Source organism: Mesoplodon bidens, assembly GCF_964165515.1.
Source record: "Mesoplodon bidens genome assembly, chromosome: 5".
In the NCBI taxonomy this organism is placed as follows: Eukaryota; Metazoa; Chordata; class Mammalia; order Artiodactyla; family Ziphiidae; genus Mesoplodon; species Mesoplodon bidens.
In genome coordinates this window covers 73,091,693-73,111,268 of record NC_138161.1, presented here as the reverse complement: position 1 = coordinate 73,111,268, position 19,576 = coordinate 73,091,693, and the positions used below count along the sequence as shown (strand labels likewise).

The 19,576-nt window shown below is 46.4% G+C and overlaps 1 pseudogene across 1 annotated transcript; it reads left to right on the top strand.

The window, feature by feature from the left end:
* The first annotated feature begins 1,180 nt into the window (after window positions 1-1,180).
* Window positions 1,181-5,608, top strand: LOC308617378 (dipeptidase 2-like; annotated as a pseudogene). Its single transcript has 10 exons — window positions 1,181-1,221; window positions 1,548-1,674; window positions 1,979-2,108; window positions 2,323-2,464; window positions 2,766-2,835; window positions 2,956-3,132; window positions 3,512-3,596; window positions 4,265-4,340; window positions 4,991-5,126; window positions 5,226-5,608. The product of its transcript is annotated as a dipeptidase 2-like (transcript).
* The last annotated feature ends 13,968 nt before the right edge of the window (window positions 5,609-19,576 follow it).

Here is a 19,576-nt window from a genome sequence, read left to right as displayed (position 1 = left end):
GGTGCCAGGTCTTTCATCAGAACCTATACTTCTCCACGAGGCCGGGCCTTCCATGCTGAGGTAGGAGGGATCCTGGCCAGAAGGTCGGCCACCAGCTCTGGGACGAAGGTTTTTGCGGTGGGGGCTCTGCTGCCGTGGAAACAACTTCATTTCCTTCCACTCAAATAGCCTACTGACTGGGTTCCTGCTCTGTTGAGTAAAAGGGTCGCTGACTCTCCCCAGAAGGTCGTTCAGTTCACATCCCCAAAGTCCCTCTATTCAGGCCCTGGGGAGGTGTAGCGACTCCTGAGAGCGCTCTTTCCTGAGGCTGGCTGACAGAAGTGGGGGAGGTTCCTGATAGTTCCCAGGCGCTGGTTGAAGTCCCCAGAGAATGGTCATGCAGGTTGGGGAGTCAAGTAGGTGGAGAGAGCAGGTCGGGGGCAGAGGGCCCCTTTCTGAATCCAGAGCTCACAAGGTTACCCCCCCCATTTCCAGAAACTATCTCTTCCCCCACACCAGCCCCCATGACCCAGTACCGGGGAACCGGGAGCCCAGAGCACTTGTGGCCACAGAGGCACTCGCACGCAGCCCTCGGGGTGGGCGGGGCCAGCTGCAGGCAGATGGGGACGAGGTGTGCTCCTGGGAGGCCTCGGGCTGAAGGTGGCCCTCTGAGAGAAGCACCCCAGCTTGGACAAGAAGGTTAGAGGCGGGGGAGAGCAACCTAGGGCGACCCCTCTGAGCAGTGGGAGTGGGAAGAGGGGCAGGGGCGGAGGGACCCCGCGATGGGAGGCGAGTGAGCTCTCAGCAGAGGCCAGCTTAGCCCGCGGGAGCTGCCTCTGAGCAGGGGGCGGGAGGGCAGTGCCGCCCTGTGGCTGCCGGGCTTTGCGGATCGCGGCTCTCCGCACACGGGTCGCAGGGTCCTGTGACTCCGTATCCCCTCCCTCACCCCACCCGCCTTGCGAGGCCGTGCCGCTGGGTGGCCTGTGTCAACAGGCAGAACCCCATCGCCCGCCCCTCTCAGACCCGCCTCTGCAGGCCTGCCTGGCCCTGCGAAGCTTGCGGCCCCGGGGGCCTCAAAGGTCCCCGCACACGCAGCCAGCGGCCTGTGCTGTGTCTGCTCCTCCTGCTGGGTCTGCTGCTGCTGCCGGTAACCGGCGTGCAGACCACGCCGGGCACCTCCAGCACCCCAAGTCTGCGGGAGCGCTCGCGGGCCCTGATGCGGGACTTCCCGCTTGTGGACAGGTGGCTGCAGTGTGTGCGGGCTGCTGGGGGCCGCTCGGGGCCTAGCCTGGCCCCGGACAGGGCAGGAGGTCCGGAGCATGCAGAGCTAGTGGGGAGGCTCCCTCACACCACCCCTGGATGTCCTCTCCATCATCTATGGATGCCCTTCCCCTTCTCTGTCATCCCCTCCCTCATGGGAACCCCTCAGCCCAGGCCTCAGCTGCTCCTAGTATAGTCTGTGTGACAGTGTGAGGTGGCAGACCCTCAGGCTGGCCCAGGCCAGGCAATGTGTCCTACCTGATCCCAAGACCTAAGAAGTCCACCCATTTGCCTTGACCTCCCTCCAGCCACAACGACATGCCCCTGGTCCTGAGGCAGTTTTACCACAGTGGGCTACAGCATGTTAATCTGTGCAATTTCAGCCATAGTCAGACCAGCTTGGACAGGCTGAAAGACGGTCTCGTGGGTGCCCAGGTACCAAAGGGACACACAAGGTGCCACCATGGCTGCTGGGGAATGTGGGGCAGTTTGGGGGCCTCAGAGACCACAGGTTAGTCACATTGGAGCTAAGTTACCATAGTGACCTAGAAAGTGCCATGCCATGGATGCTGGGGGCTACAGGGGTCACAGTGAGCCCACCTGATGGGCTTCCAAGTACCGCAGAAAAAGCAACGCATTACATGTGACTTCTGGGCACAGTGAGTGCTGTGCCAGCTGAGGAGGCGATGAGAAGCCCAAGGAATTCCAAAGCCCAAACTAAGCCCTGGCCTTCCCTCAGTTCTGGTCAGCCTACGTCCCATGCCAGACCCACGAACGGGATGCTGTGCACCTCACCCTGGAGCAAATTGACCTCATCCGCCTCATGTGTGCCTCCTATTCTGAGCTGGAGCTTGTGACCTCAGTTAATGGTAGACGGGGGACTTCCCTGGTAGTCCAGAGGTTAAGACTCCACGCTTCCACTGCAGGGGGCTCGGGTTTGATCCCCAGTGGGGGAACTAAGAGCCCTTATGCTGCGCGGCACAGTCAAAACAAAAGGTAAACAGACTGGTGGTGGTAGGTGTTAGGGACTTCAGTAAACTACCTCTGCCTCTGAAAATGATCATCTGACCTACCTGCCCCCAGCTCTCAACAATACCCGGAAGTTGGCTTGCCTCATTGGTGTGGAGGGCGGCCACTCACTGGACAGGAGCCTCTCCATCTTGCGTACCTTCTATGCACTGGGTGTGAGCTACGTGACACTCACCCACACCTGCAACACGCCCTGGTGAGCACAGTGCAGATGGTAAGGGCCCAGTGAGGCAGGGATCTGCCCAAGATCACGCTGGGGCCCAAAGCAAGTTTACCCCTGGGATCCAGCCCTGAACCTGGGATGGGGAGGGGAATGGAGGTTTGCAGAACAAGACTGAATCCCCAGAAGGGCCCTCCTACTGCCAGGCACAGCCCAGTTTGGGTCCCTCCTCTTGCACCAGGGAGTTGCAGGTGTAGACAGTTTGACAGAGCCTCTTTCTAGGCTCTTGTAGCCAAGTCATGACCACCAGTCAGACTGCCTCCTGGCCATCCTGCAGGGCACAGAGCTCAGCAAAGGGTATCCACCCCTTCTACAGCAATGTCAATCGGCTGACCGGCTTTGGCGAGGTAAGCACCCGGGTTCCATACCCTGCCCCACATGAATGTACAACCCCGTCTGTTCCCTACAGATAAATGCACACAAGATAAATGCAGCCCTGATGCCCTCTCCCCATCCTGTCCCTGCAGAAGGTGGTGGCAGAAATGAACCGCCTGGTTTTGACGGTGGACTTGTCCCATGTCTCAGATGCTGTGGCACAGAGAGCCCTAGAAGTGTCACAGGCACCTGTCATCTTCTCCCACTCAGCTGCCCGGGGTATGTGCAAGAACACTCAGAATGTTCCTGATGATATCCTGCAGCTTCTGGTGAGAGACTGCCCTGGCCCTCATACCTAAAGCAAGAGGTTCAAACCAGGAGCCCTTGAACCTGAGCCTCTTCTCCCTCAATTTCCTCAAACCCCAGGTTAAATATCTTCTGCCCCCAAAACCCACGGTCCACAGTCCCTGAACTCTTGAGCCCTAGATGGGGGTCTAGGTGGTAAGATACTCCTCCAAACCCGGAAACCCAGGGCCAAGACACCACCCAGACCTGGGCTGCAGCTCCTCCATTCACACAAACCCAGAGAGGAGACGACTCTGACCTCAAAGCCAGGGCTGAACACCTTCCTTACAGGGGCCGAGAGAGTGAACAGGCAGGTGGCTGTGCTGGGGGCCAAGCTGACTGTCCACCGGTCCGCCCCTGCAGAAGAAGAATGGTGGCATCGTGATGGTGTCCTTGTCCATGCGGGTGCTGCAGTGCAACCCGTTAGCCAATGTGTCTACTGTGGCAGGTGAGCCTCACCCTGGGCTCTCTGAAAACTCTGATTTGGAGCTGAAGCTGGGTCCAAATTTGGGGAGGACTTCAGAAGAGCCCCAGTCGTTTAACCTACCTGTTGGCAATAGGTACATCTCCCAAAAACCCAATAATGGGTGGTACACAGCACCTTGGTGCCATGTGGAACTGGAGCCACGGAATCAAAACTGCGATACTGATGGGTATCAGGGAGGTTGTCAGACACAGAGCCCAGGTGCTGCCCATCTGTGCCTCTGCAGGAGCTCCTAAAGCACACTGCCCCTACCTCTGACCAAGGGACTGGACAGCTCCTTAGGTCTCTGGGGTCTTCATCAGTTGTACTCTTGTTCCTCTCTCATCCTCCACATCCGGGGAAAGGAGCCCCCACAGGTTCTCAAGGAGACTGGGAGGTAGGGTGAACCTTGGGTGGGAAATGGCCCAAACAGGGGGCTCTGGGGTCCACTCCAAATCTGAAGTCCAATCTAGAGCCAGCTGGGGTCACTTCAGATCAAACCTCAGGGCGCTCTAGTTGGTACTCTTGGTGCCAGGCCATGAAGGAACTGGCCTGTTTGGCCTACAGGATGCACAAAGGGGAATCAACAGAGGCCAGTCATCACCCCCATCCCTGCCCTAGAAGCCCCACACTGCTGACTTTCCATTCTTCAGATCACTTCGACCACATCAGGGCAGTCATTGGATGCAAGTTCATCGGGATTGGCAGAGATTATGATGGGGCTGGCCAGTGGGTGCTTCCCCGTGGCTTGTCTCGGGCTGGCTGGGCAGCAGTGGGGCTTTCACAGCCACCATGCCCACCACACTGTGGTCCTCATGGACTTGACCATAGCCTCAGGTGGGCTGGCCCAACTGGTATCTCCCCTCTCCCAGGGTCTGCTTCCTGGGCTCTCCTGTCTGTTTGGCCCTCCTCTAGGTGATCATATTTGTCTAAAACACCACACAGAGCTCATCTGCCCAGCATCTGTGTCCATCCAGTGCCAGCAGACCCACGGCCTCTGAGCAGACTCTTAGCAAGGTCTGGGCCGAGCTGACCATCTTCTCTGCCTGCAGTTGGGTCTGTGCATGCAGGGGGGGTCACCCCAATTCTTAAAAAGCTTCTCTTCTCTTTATAAATGGAGGCAAAAATTGCATTCAGTGAAAGGCATAGATCTTAACAGTACAACTCAATGACTTTTGATGAATAGTCGAGGCGTTTTTGGGGCCTTCCTCTGAAGGATGAAGAGCAAGAGTGAATCATTTACTCTCTCCAAGTCTCCATTTTCCATATCTGACCAGGGCTGGGGTTCAGTGGACCCTGGACACATAGGGCTTTGGTTCTGACTCAGGACCAGGGAACAGGTCTGAGGCCCAATAGCTGGCTGGCTGGCAGCCACACAGCTTCCCACAGGGGCTGGAGGATGTGTCCATATAGCCGGTACTGATAGAGGAGTTGCTGGGGCATGGCTGGAGTGAGGAAGAGCTCTGGGGTGTGCTTCGAGGAAAGGCGCAGCGGGTCTTCAGACAGGTGGAACAGGTCTGTTGGGCTGGGCAAAAGAGTAGCTCTGAGCAGGTGGTCTGAGCAGGTGTACGCGGGGGTGCTGTGAGCGGTGCTTCCCGCTGACTGCGCCTCCAGGTACGGGAGGAGAACGAGGAACAGAGTCCCTTGGAGGATGACTTCCCAGATGAGCAGCTGGGCAGCTCTTGCCGCTCCTTCCTCCCACGTCTGCATCAGAGAGAAGATCTGGCTCCAGACCAGAAACTAACCAGAGCTGAAGTTCGTGGGAATTCTCAAAATCTTGCCCCCACTTATTCCCAGGCCTCACAGTTATTGCTGCTTTCCCAGTCCTCATTGTTTGGCTCTGGTGATCCAGTTAATCCTGCCAGATGTCACTTTGGCAGCCACAGATACCCCACAAAGTTTCCTTGCATGCGAGCACAAACATTTCCTATGTATTATTCTTTTCTGATCATTCTTTCAGTGTATCCCTTCTGGCTTTGTGCAGAGTCATTCTTTGTTTTGTACCTCGCTGCTGCTGAGCTCTACAGGTCCCGCTCCTTCCACACAGTTCACCAATTCCACCCAGTGAGTTTTTCTTTCATATATTTTCTTATTTCTATTTAGGGCCTTTTCTTTTCAGCTTAAAGAAGTCCCTTTAACATTTCTTGTAAGGCTGGCTTAGTGGTAATAAACTCCTTTCGCTTTTGCTTCTCTGGAGAACTCTCTATCTCTCCTTCAATTCTGAATGAAAACTCTACCATGTAGAGAATTTTGGGTTGGAAGTTTTTCTTTCAGCACTTTTGAATAAATTGTACCACTCCCTTCTGGCCTGGAAAGTTTCTGTTGAAAGATAAGCTCATAGTCTTATGAGTATTCCCTTGTGTATAATGAGTTCTTTTTTTCTTGCTGCTTTTAATGTTCTCTATCTTTAACTTTTGACATTTCATTTATAATGTGTCTTGGTGTGGCTTTCTTTGGATTCATCTTGTTTGGGACTCTCTATGCTTCCTGGACCTGGATGTGTGTTCTTCCCCAGGTTAGGATCATTTTCAGCCATTATTTCTTCAAATATGTGTTCTGCCCCTTTCTCTTCCTCCTCCCCTTCTGGGACCTCTGTAATGCAAGTTAGTACACTTGTTGTTGTTCCACAGGTCCCTTAAGTTATCATCATTTTTTTAATTCTTTTACTCTTTTTGCTGTTCTATTTGGGTGATTTCCACTACTCTGTCTTTCAGGTTGCTGATCTGTTCTTCTGCTTCATCCAGTCTGTTGTTAAATCCTTCTAGTGTATTTTTCAGTTCAGTTATTGTATTATTCAGTTCTGTGACTTCTGTTTGGTGCTCTCTTATGTTTTCTATCTCTTTGTTGAAGTTCTCACTCTGTTCATTCATCCTCCTCCTGAGTCAAGTGAGCATCTTTATGACCATTTTGAACTCTTTAACAGGTGAACTACTTATCTTAATTTCATTAAGGTTTTTTTCTGTTTTTTTTTTTTTTACTTTTTGGCCACACTGTGAAGCATGCAGGATCTTAGTTCCCTGACCAGGGATTGGACATGCATCCCCTGCAGTGGAAGCATGGAGTCTTAAACACTGGACCACCAAGGAAGTCTCTTTTCTGGGGTTTTATCCTTTTTCTTCATTAGGAACATGTTTCTTTGTTTCCTCATTTTGTTTGAGTCTCTGAGTTTGTTTCTATGTATTATGCAAAGCATCTCTCTCTCCCTGTCTTCCAGGAGTGTCCCTAGGTAGGAGATGATCCTTGTCATTTAACCTCAGCCTCGTTCTTTGTTGTCTCTTGAACAGCCCCTTTAATTGTCTCAGACTTATAGTGCCCAGAAATGCAATCCCTTTTGGGCACCTGAGTCTAACACTCAATGGGCATTCCCTGTGTAGGCTACATGTGCCCACTGATACTGTTGGGCCACGCAAGCAGCATAAGGGGGCAGAGCTGCTCTCCTGCAGCATCTGGCAGTGCCATGTGAAAATGCAACTATTACTAAACTCCATTCAGGGACTACTGACAAATACAATGGGCCAATAAAACAAAATGAGAAAGGAAGAAGCAAAATTATTATTATTTTCAGATAATGTGCTTATCTATCTAGAAAACCCAAGAAAAATATAATGTAATGCTATTAAATTGAAAAGGATATTCAGTAGGATGACTGGTTATACAGAAGTACAAAAATCTATAACCTTTTTTTTTACAAGTAATGAGGGGATAACATTTACAATAACAACAATATAAAATACCTAGGCATAAATATAACAAGAAATATAGAGGAACTATAAAATCCCACTGAGCAATAAAAAAGAAAGCAAAAGTAGATACATTCTGTATTCTTAAAAGACAGAATATGTTAAAATGTCATTTCTCCCCGAAGTATTATATAATTTAAAATTGGAGGAAGGGTGGGCAAGGAACTTGAGATAATTATTGTAGATTTCATCTGGAAGAATTGTTTTAAAAACTAACATTGGGCGATTTGTTTACCATATAGTAAAACATACTATAAAGCCAAAAAAAATTTAAATAGGTACAAAAAGACAAAAGTGAATCAATGGAGTGAAACAAAGTTCCAGAAAAAGATCTAAATAAATATATAATTTTAATATACCATCACTTTTAATAGCTTGCCTGAATTCTGTTATGTGGATGTAGAGTACCCTCATGGTACCACCCTCCCTGATCATTGGTTATAGATAAGGTGACTATAATCATACTGATTTGCCTCTTGGTTTATGCCTCTTGCCTTGGTATAATTTTAATAGTGCCCTCTTTCACTCAGAATTGTCCCCTTCTGGATAATACATTGTATGGTCACCCAAGTTATGTATATTGTTTCTAATTTTTCCCAATTATAAATGACACTTTTATAAATATCCCAGCAGCTAAGTCTTTATACAGAATTTAAAAATGACTCAATCAAGGAATGTGGACATTTATGTTTTTTTTAATATATATTGCCTTGTCTTCCAGAAGGATTGCACCAATTTACACTCCCAGCAGCAATCATAGCAGTCATTTTTCCCAAATCTTAACAAAAGTGGATAGTACCATTCATTTCAAAAAATCTTTGCCAGTTTAATAAGTGAAATTGTGTCACTGCTTTAGTATAGATTTATTTCATTACTGTTGTGAGCAAACATGTATATAGGTTCTTTCATTGCAAGTGACAGAAAATAATCCTGGATGGGTTAAATCAAGAAGAATGCAGAGGAAGGACATTAGAAGCCTAGAATTTTGCAGGGGCCACCTCACGTGGCTTGTGGGATCCTAGTTCCCTGACGAGGGATGAAACCTGGGCCCCCTGCAGTGGAAGCATGGAATCCTAACCACTAGACTGCCAGGGAATTCCCTAGAGGCCCATAGAATTGATGGGAGGCTGGAAAGTCAGGCTTAGAAATGGACACAGGCATCTTTGGAGGTGAGGAAGCAGGAGATCATAGAGGAGAGATCAGGGGAACAGTAGGTTGGGGCTTAGCTATGCCACCAACTGCTATGTGACCTTGAATGCCTTCCCTGCACCTCCATTACTTCTTGAGGAAAAGGAAGAAGTTGGACTAGATAATCTCAAAATATTTTTTAAATTTCATCATCTGTGAGTCTGAGCACAGACGTAGAAAAATCTTCATTCCTGGAAAAAAAAATGGAAATAATGTCATGATATATACTTCTGATTGCTAATTAATATTCTCCTCTATTCAGTAATCCACTCCTCAAGACAGTTACAGTGGGAACTGTGAACTTTTTCCACCTTTGAGTAGTGTTCCCTTAGTAATAACAGTAACAGAAACTGCTCTGAACTTTAATACTGATAAATGAAGAGACATAGTTTAGAATTCTCCCCAAGGAATAGAAAATCACTCCCAGCTTAGAATTCATGAGTCCACAATTTCAACAGAAAAAAAAATGTACATATATCATTTCCTCCTCACCTCCCTAATTTTAACTTGAAGAGATCAGCTAAAAAGCGGAGAAGGGCATAGTGTGTGTGTAGGAGGGAATTACACTCGCAAGTTCTGCATCTCTTCTCAAAGTTTTAATAACAAAGAGATAGTTTTCTGAGGCCCTGCTCTTGGCAAAATACTGACCAGATAAACACCAAGTTTAAGTCATAGGAAATAAATCTTGCACTTTGGATGAATTTACTGCGTGTTCCATTTCTTTAGGAAAATTTTAGTTTTATATATGGCAATAACTATTTTTCTCCCATCATTCCTGCAACTACTGAAGAGAGAAATTTTGGTTTTGTCCCGAGAAACTGCAGCCTCTGAAAACTGAATCTCTATAGGAAGTGTGTGTGTACATGTGCATGTGTGTGTGTACTTGTGTGTGTCTATGAATATGTGTAATTCTGCACCCAGAGAATGGGTGACTAATCACAATACATCTAAACTTCTTCAAAATCTGGAGGGAAAAGAGTGGGAGAAGAACATCATATCCAAAGTTTAATAACAACAAAATCTAACACAAGAGATCTTGGGATGGAAATAATATACAAGAAGGAGTGCATTTTGTGAGACTTTGGGGGGAAATGCAGATTATTCCTTAAAAGAACTTTGCTGAAAAAAAACATTTAAACTGCAATGTTTATTTATTTATTCACCCTTTCTTACAGAAAAATTACCAGTGGCAGTAATGTCAATTGCTGTTGCTCCTCTAACAAAGTTCATTGAAGTTCTCCATTTACTAATTGCCTTCTGGATCTCATTCCAGTCTATTATTAAGGTATTAAAAACTGCTACAAACATAGAATTGCTATATACTTTACACTAAAAGACTCAAAATGTATGCCAAAACTTGGCCTTCTCTTTCCCATCTCACTCCCTTAGCAGTGTTTCCCAGGATCATCTCCCAAACAAACACCATGCACATGATTCCTGTCTCAGGGATCTGCTTTTGAGAGGAAGGAGGAGGGCAAACCAGGACAGTATTCACGCTTGCACATAGGAGACAGTGTAATGGTGTTTACTCGAATTGCAGAGACAAAAACGTGAGAGGTATGGCTGAAACCACCTTTAGAAACACAATCTACCCCCACACCTCGTATGTCGGGTTGCTTGGTTGTTTGTACATTGTGCCCAAATTCACTTCCTGGTTCATTTCCTGAATTGCAGTCTTGGCTTCAACAATCTGTTGAAGTAAGTCTTGCCTCTCCATGTCTGTCTCCCCCTCTGTAAAGGATCCTTCCCACCTGGGGTTGACTACTTGTTGATGTTATTTTTATTTCTCCTGAGTCTTTAGACAGCCCCGAAGGGCTGTCTTGGCCTTTCTTGAATGTGATCCAGAAATTAATTTGGCCCTCCTCCTGGGCCAAAGGGTTAAGGTGAGGCACTTGTTGGTAACAGCTACATCTATAAGGGAAAGTTGCCACAAGATAAATGTTGGGGTCAGTGGTCAAATTCACAAAGCCCAGCTGCTCCTCCCTTGCCATCCTTGGAGGATTACGGTTTTTCTTGATTAGAGGAGCTACTGCATTTTCTTCAGGAAGATGAGAGAAATTTTCCTCCATCGTGGGTTTCGTTTTCTATTCCTTTAAAGATGAATAACATACCACTCAGTCTTGGGAAGAGGATTTAGAAAATTTCTGCTGAATCCTGTTTCTATCCTAATGGCCTATAAGAGTGAAATCACATCTCACAGAATTGTACCAGAGGAGGAAATCAAACAATGAGAGAATCTGGCTTAATTGTTCCAGCTTCTAAGCATTGAGACTGAATGAGGACAAAAGTCTTCCTCTAGTGTGACTTCACAGCTGATTCAAAACCTCCAGGCTTGGAAAAAAATCTCTCTCTTTGTCTGGTTCAACACACGCCCTAAGTAAGTAATCACACCAGTAAACATCTGCCATGACATGGTAAATGGGGTCTGAAAACCAACTGCATAAAATTCAGGGTTACATTATGGTGAAGTTAACGAAAACCAGTGTTTCTAGGCATTCTATGTGGTCTCAGAGGGCACAAAAGTAAAGACAGTGAAAATGATACTGTTTTCAACTGACCACGTAACTGGAAAATTCCCAGTTACCACAAAACCGCCATTTCCAACTGGCTTCTCCCTCCCTCTCATCCCCATCAAGAGAATCTGAGCCTGCACTTGTCTGAGAGTCAGGATGGGTGGGGGACAAGAGCCAGTCACCAATGATGACAGAACCAAAGTTGCCTACCCTCCTTGGGGTTTTACTGTACAGCTTTAGAATCCCTAAGGTACAATTAGAGATTGTCCTAGAATTCACTCCACTTCCTGACTGCTGTAAGCCTAATAATTGTGTGCTTATTCTTAGGTTTCATTTAAAAGATTAAAAAAAAAAAGGTAGCAAACTCTGAAAAGTGTGGACTCAAAATGCCTGTAATGTGATTCCATTCCTGGTCTCTTTGTTGAACATAAAAATTCTCCTCCACTTGTCTCCAGGTGAGAAAAACCATGCTACCATCAACAAGATGAACATCCCCTCAGTACAAGGTCTTGGTGAATTTACTGCCCTAGCTCCTCTTTTGCCGCCATCTTCTTGAAAGATTCCACTCTCCTGCAACCCCTTGTCTCCCATTCACTCTATGGGACACCGAGTTCTGACTCCACCCCCACCCGCATTGCTATGGCAGCAGTCACAGGGCTCCCTGCACTGCCAAATCCCAGAGATGCTCCTAAGCCTTCTTCCTGAACTCTCCGACCCACGGCACCATCCACAAGTCTCTTCCTACACAGCTAACCTCCCCTGGCTTTGAGACAGGGCTCCTCGCTGGTCCCCTCTTGCCTTGCTGGCCATTCTTCCACAACTAGTCACCTTTTCCTGAAGAGTCTTAAGATCTTAACATCCTTAAGCTCACCTGAATTTGACCCTTCAACAACATTCTCACTGCCCCAAACAACCTTTGCTTCTGCTCATCCCTTCAATGTCAGTTATTTCCCAGGGCTCTGCTCTCAATCCCTGTACCCTTACAGTCTATCACCCTTCATAAACAGGAATTATACTATGTCACTCCTCTGCTCAAAACCCTCCATTGCTCCCCACTAACTGTCCCCCTCCCACTACATTTCTGACATCATCCTCCTTCTCCTCCTTTTCCTCACCCTGTTTCATCCACACTGCTTCCTTCCCTTTGCTCCAATGCACTAGCCATGCTCCTGCCTCAGGACCTTTGCATTGCCTGTTTTTTCTGTGTGGAACACCCTTCCTTCAGATATCACACAGGACTTATTTCTCATCTTCATTCAAGTCCCAAAGTCACCTTCTCACTTTATTAAAACTGTAATCTTCCCCTGTCATCCAATAAGGTGCTCCCAATCTTCTTTTCTCAAACACCAGGACAGCAGGAATCTTTTTTGCTTTGGTCCCTGGTGTATCCTTAGGTAGAACAGGGCCTCCCACATAATAGGTACTCAATGGATCTTTCTGCAATGAGTGATGAATGAATGAACTGTTCATATATCACCTCATACACTCCTGTGGCTTCAACTACCAATTTTATGATGAACCCAAATCCATGTCTCTAGTTGTGGCCTCACTTCTAAGCCCCAGACCTATATGTATCCATCTGGCCATTGAGCATCACCAATGGGACAGGTCTCAGGCATCTCAAACTCAAAATACGAAAAATAGAATTATTTTCTTCCCCCCCCCTCAAACCTCCTCCTCCTCCTCCGTTCACTATCTCAGTAAATGGTGTTGGCCCCATATATTTGCAAGCCAGAAACCTGAGAGTTATCCTAGACTCCTCGTGCACTCACCCACATCCAGTCCATCAGCTGACCCACCTCCTTCTCCATCCTCACTTCATACCAGGCCCCTCCATTGTCCAGCCACCATTGACTTCCGTGCTTTCATACATGCTGCTCCCTCAATCTTCCTCACTCAACCCCAGGTCCAACATTTATCCCAAGTATCACTTTCTTCCCAGGATTCCTCCTGTAGTGCCCAGTGCATACAGACCCCTATCACACTAATAATTAGCTTACTTATTCATCTCCAATACTAGGCTCTGAGGTCCTAAGTGTGGACACCATGGCTAATTGCATCCTGATGACTAATACGGTATCTACCACATAGTAGGTATTTAAAACATGTTTGGGAATTCCCTAGTGATCCAGTGATTAGACCTCTGTACTTTCACTGCCAAGGGCCCACGTTCAATCCCTGGTCAGGGAACTAAGATCCCACAAGCCACACAGTGCAGCCAAAAAACAAACAAACAAACAAACAAACAAAAACCCAAAACAATAACAAAAAATGTTTCATAAATAAATAGATCTTAGTAAACTAAGATGCCTGCATTAAGTATATTATTTTAATGTATGATGAAAAAATACAGATTATCATTACAAAACTGATTCCAATCCTTCACAGTGCCTGACCCATAGTAAATATTTAATACATATTTTGCTGAATGAATGGGGAAATAAATGCAGAGCAAACAGCCTTGGCAAAGGCAAGGAAACAGGAAAGCAGCATGATATCAAGCAATGGGGATCATTTCTAGGGCACCGAAGTTCATAGTTAGTGGTGGGAGTGGGGCAGGAGGGCAGGAGAGGAAGCCAGAAGGAAGAATAGGAAGAGAGATAAAGGGCCTTGAGTTTGGGTTCAACTCTGCAAGCAGTGGGGAGCCCTTTACGGTATTAAGTCAGCAGTGATTGATCAGACGTGTGGTTTAGAAAGATCCCTCTGTCAGAAGAATGAAAGATGAATTGGCATGAATTGGATGGTGTGGAGTGGTGAAGGAGAAGATTGGACTTTGGAAGATCAAATAGAAAGTAACCTTAGTACTTGAGGGTTTAAGCTGTCAAAGTCTAGCTGGATTGAGTTCTGGAGACATGTGAGAAGTCCACAAGGATCTTCCCAAGCTAAGGGGAAAGTCATTGACCTTCTCCCAAAGACTGAACTATAAATGGACAAGGGCCCCATGGTCCCAGCACTGTCATGGTAGACCACTCATGTCTATGGGTTAGGTGAAGTGTTGTCCATGTCTTCTAATGAAATTCCTGACCAGTTTGATGAGGTTGTCATGGGTTCCAAAAACCCATTCAAGCACATATGCTACCCACACTTCCACTTAAGTTACTTAGAAAGCTCTGGGAATCCAGCAAAGAATACTGGCCACTTGCCCATCATTTCTCTGGTTCAGAAATCAAGGGTTGCACAATGGGAAAAACTGAGGCCATTTTCAGCAACCACTTGCATTGACAAGATCCAAGGACTTTTCTTCTTTCTCTGTCTTTTTGTTCTAGTCTAAGTGAAAGGAAGCCTTATTCTTTGGGTGCTGGTCAAAGTTTGATCCAGTTGTGAAAACTGGTTTGGGCATCAAAAGATCCAGGATATAAGATAGTGTTTTGAGATACCCGAAAACAATATGTTGGGGGAACTTGACTTTTTGTTAAGGCAATGCTATCAAGTCTTCACATTATTGAACAGACATGATCATTGGTTCTGGCTGGGCCATAAGTCAGAGGCTTATGAATCCCAGAAGCCGTTCTATCAGACTGGTATTTCCTACGGGGCTATAATAAAATGGGTACTGTTTGTATGTGTGGTACACTTTTACAACGAGCTTTGGGTGAGCTAGCAGCTGGCTAGAAACCCTGCTAGCTGGAATCACATCTGCCTCTTTCAATAATGATCCTGGGATGAGGAAAGTATACTTGTGTTTTGAAGAGTCTTTTAAACAATATTAATGCTATATGAGAATATGAAAAGTTGAATTATTGAATCTTAGTAATTTTAGGTAAAAGAAGCAGTAATTTGAGATGTTCCAAAGTTTGCTTGCATGGGGGTGGGGGGGCTTCCAATGTCATCGCACTCTCCCTTGTACCAAAGCCAAGGAACTCAGAGAAGAGTCACCATTCTGAAGCCACCTGCTGTACCAAGCCTATGGACCAGAACATGAACACTCAATGGGAGGCATAAGAAGTGTCTTTATTATTTACATTCCACTGGGGCAGAAACTAAAATTAAGAACCTGGCCAAAATTACAGTTGGTGATGGTCTAACTGCGTCTTGAAGTTCTGCCTCAGATTCCAGAGGAGTCCCCACTCTATGGGAACCATCTCTGTTTTGAACTTGTCAACTTGCCAAGTTGACACTTCATGATGTAAAAGCACCCTCCTGGGCTAGACTGCCTGCATTCAATCCTAATTCTACCAGTTAGAAGTTTGTCTTTCTTTGCATTTAAAACTTTTTTCCTTTACTTAGGATGACAGTAAATAGCAAGTTTTTAAAAACAAACAGTTCCTGTGAAGAGGGACAGTGCTTCCTCTGTCTTCCCAGTCTTTGCAGCTGCTGTTCCATTTGTCTGAGACCCTCTTTTCCCCATTTTCCTGGTGTCTCACTCTTTAGATTTTAGTTTGAATTTAAGTTCCTCAGGGAAGCTTCTTCTGGCCTTCCAAGGTTGAATTAGGATCCCTTCTTCTGTGTTCTCATGGCCATGCTTACCCCATCTAGCAATTACCACCCTGGTTCCTGTTTCCACCTGTTTCCCGAATGAGACTGCGAGCTGAGAGGCCTACTTGCATCGCAAGCACCTAATTAGTAACACATACTGGGTGCTCAGATATTTGTGAAACAAGTACACGAACAGACAAATGAATGGACAGTCAGCGAAGAAAGGTCAGTAGACGATAGAGTCAAGAATACTCTCCTGTAGACCCTGAATTCCAAGTGGGGACCCCAATGGCGCTTGGCCTCCATCCTGGGGTGTGCAGTTTCTGGGGCGTTCACAGGCAAGAGGGAGCAGTTCCCACCACCTAGGACTCTCGGGGTCCCTTGCACGAAGATCCTAGAACACAGACAAAGCCACCAAGAGACTGCAGTTCCAACAGTCGGAGCACAGCTTGATCTTCTATGACTCAGAGCGTGCGCGCTGCCCGTCTGTTGGGTGCAGAGAAGGCGCGCACCTTGAACGCCCCAATTTCCCCGCCCTCAGTTTACTCCCTAGTCCGCAGCTGTAGGCACACGTTCCATGTAGGGAAGATGCTGGCAGGGCAGTGACAGCCCCAAGAACCCCCTATACCGCTTCCGTCACCTCCCTGCGGCTGCGCCCCCTTCCCGGGGGACGCGCGCAGCGAGGGGGCCGCCGGGGCGGGGGAAGGGTCGGCGCGGGGCGGGGAGAAGCGTTTATATAGCGGCGAGGAGGGTTGGGAGTTGCCGCCCGCCTGCAGGACACCAAGAGGCCAGAGGCTGTCCTCGCCGCCTCACGTCCCTCCCCCGGTCCCCTTTGGCCCCACGGTCTCCCCGGTCGGCGGCACTCGGCGCTGCGCTCCCAGCGGTGCGCTGCGCTCTGATCCGTGCGCTGCGAGGAGACCCGCCGGGGGCGGGGGCTTGTGAAGTGAGGGGCCGGGAGCCGCATGGACTTTTCCCCGAGGTAAGTGCTAGAGCCGTTGTTGGCTGGGCCGGCCAGAGCCAGAACTAGGTTTGCAAGTGGTGAGTGACTGCCCTGTAAGGACGCGCCGGATGGACGGGGCTGCTTGAGGATCCCGGTAAAGGGAAGAAGGGGTGTCAGAACCTCAAAACCGCCTCGTTCTGTTTTTCAACTCCTCCAGGCAGGGTTAGCTGACCTCACTGCGTTTTTCTGTGAGTTCCCCGCATTCTCCTCTTGGAGAGCCCAGAGTACACTCTGGTCACTCTCTCTGCTCCGGGCTCCGTGTCCCCCACCGCACTCCCGAGAGCTTCGAAGGCTGAGAGATGCCTCACTCAACACCGTGTCCCCACGCCCAGCACAGGGCCTGGAGTGTGGCAGGCACCCAGGACGGCATGGGGAGTGGATGAATGAGGTTAACCAGCCGGGGTCAGGAAAAGTCCCTGCCAGGCCGGTCCAGACCCAGCCTGTACTTTTGCTGCTGAAATCACCCAAATTTATTAAAGATGGTTGGAGTTTTATTGTCAGCTGAAGAGAGAGGAGAAGGCAGAAAAAATCCACCCTTTTATGAATGCCCAGTAACATTCTGCAATGAGTAGAACCCCAGCTACCTGGCTCAGTGTCAACTGTGCAAATAATTTCGATGAGCCGGGGAGGCCGGTGGGAAGAGGAAAAAAAAATGGCACTAGGAAGTGATTTCTTCTCTTCTGTGTCCTTTAGTCATAAAGATTTCTCATTTCTCTTTTTAGAAGTCTACTCTATGGAGATACTTAAAGATGATCTTTGCCAGTTGGGGGAAATTTTTCCATAGGGGAAAAGGGTGGTGATGTTGATTGGGAATAACTGAGACGTCTATGAAAATCATAAGACTTAAGATAGGAAGGATATTAGAAGTCTTTTGTTAGGAATTGCTACAGTTACAGAATCTGCAATCACACTGCTTTTTAAAAGAAGGATCTATTTGATGAGTACTATTTTTAATACAAAACTTTCCAGTATGGCCTTGTCTAAATAAAGTGTTTTAAAATACATGGATGGCCTTAAAGGTTTTTCCTTTGTAAAAGAAGTTATCAGCTTTCTCCCTCCACCCTCCCTCATTTTATTCCAAAATATTAGAAGTGCAGAGGGAAACCTGAAAAGAAAGCTTACCTTCTGCTCAAAAGTCCATGTGTTTTGGACATTGTGCCATGTGAAATCAAATTTTATGATGTACGTAAAAGACTTTATGGGAACCACGCCTTGGAGAATCATCTTTAGCCTTTTTTTTAGTAATAAAAACCATCTACCTGTGCTCGCTTCGGCAGCACATATACTAAAATCGGAACGATACAGAGAAGATTAGCATGCCTCCTGCGCAAGGATGACACACAAATTTGTGAAGCGTTCCATATTTTTTATGTATAGCTGATTCACTTTGTTATACAGCAGAAACTAACACACCATTGTAAAGTAATTATAGTCCAATAAAGATGTTTTTAAAAAATCTACCTTTACTAAATCTTTTTGTGAAACAATTCTCAAAAAACACCGTTATTAAATATAATATACTTGCAACTTCCATTTTTCACATCCCCTTCAGATAGTCCAAATTTCAGGAAAGTTTGAGTACTTGGAATGTTTATCAAGAAAGAATTTCTTTATTTACCTATTTGCATGGACAGTGCCAAGAGCAGCTAATTAAGTCACCAAACGAAGGTCAGATTATAGCATTGTGAATAAAATTGGTGCATTATTTATTCATCTATATACACAGTATACTATGTAGTCCTGCTAATATAATGGTATTAAAAATGACTGAAAATATCTTCCTTGTCAGTAAATACCTACTGTCTCTGGAATTTCTCAAAAATATGTGATTGCGAGGTATACCACCTGCAAATAAAGAAAAGTGGTCATGACTAATGATGGTGTATTTGTAACCAAAAATCACTCACTCTTACAGTCCCAAGAAATAAGTATGAAGATTAAATTTTCTACACTTCTACTTTTATAAGTGTCATGAATATGACTTCTCCAGAGTGATCAAAAGTTGGCCAAAATCTTTTTTCTCCTGCCCTGACCTTTTTGTAGTTTTTTGTTGTCACTGTTATTTAAAGTAAGAAGTCCCGTAGCTTTGCTCTGAAATGGGTCTAGGTTCAGATTACACAGGAGCTTGGATTTCGCTTAAGCTGTCTTGAGTCTTTTCTCACCTGTCACAGCAAGCAGTGGTACCTACCTACCTCACAGGGATGTGGGAGAAAAAATAACATCCTTATAAAAGGCAAGACATACGTGCTCAATAAACAAGGGTGATAGTCATGGTAGTGGTAATAATTAAGCGTCAAGGCACATAGAAGTGTTCCCAAAAGTTCATTTAGCGTAGAGTCCAATTTTTTTTAACATCTTTATTGGAATATAATTGCTTTACAATGGTGTGTTAGTTTCTGCTCTATAACAAAGTGAATATACATATACATATATCCCCATATCTCTTCCCTCTTGCATCTCCCTCCCATGCTCCCCATTCCACCCCTCTAGGTGGTCACAATGCACCCAGCTGATCTCCCTGTGCTATGCGGCTGCTTCCCACTAGCTATCTATTTTATATTTGGTAGTATATATTAGTCTATGCCACTCTCTGACTACGTCCCAGCTTACCCTTCCCCCTCCCCGTGTCCTCAAGCCCATTCTCTACATCTGTGACTTTATTCCTGTCCTGCCCCTATGTTCTTCATAAACTTTTTTTTTTTTTAGATTTCATATATATGTGTTAGCATACGATATCTGTTTTTCTCTTTCTGACTTACTTCACTCTGTATGACAATATCTAGGTCCATCCACCTCACTACAAATAACTCAGTTTCGTTTCTTTTTATGGCTGACTAATATCCGATTGTATATATGTGCCACATGTTCTTTATCCATTCATCTATCGATGGACACTTAGGTTGCTTCCATGTCCTGGATATTGTAAATAGAGCTGCAGTGAACATTGTGGTACATGACTCTTTTTAAATTATTGTTTTCTCAGGGTATATGCCAGTAGTTGGATTGCTGGGTCGTATGGTAGTTCTATTTTTAATTTTTTGAGGAACCTCCATAGTGTTCTCCATAGTGGCTGTATCAGTTTACATTCCCACGAGCAATGTAAGAGGG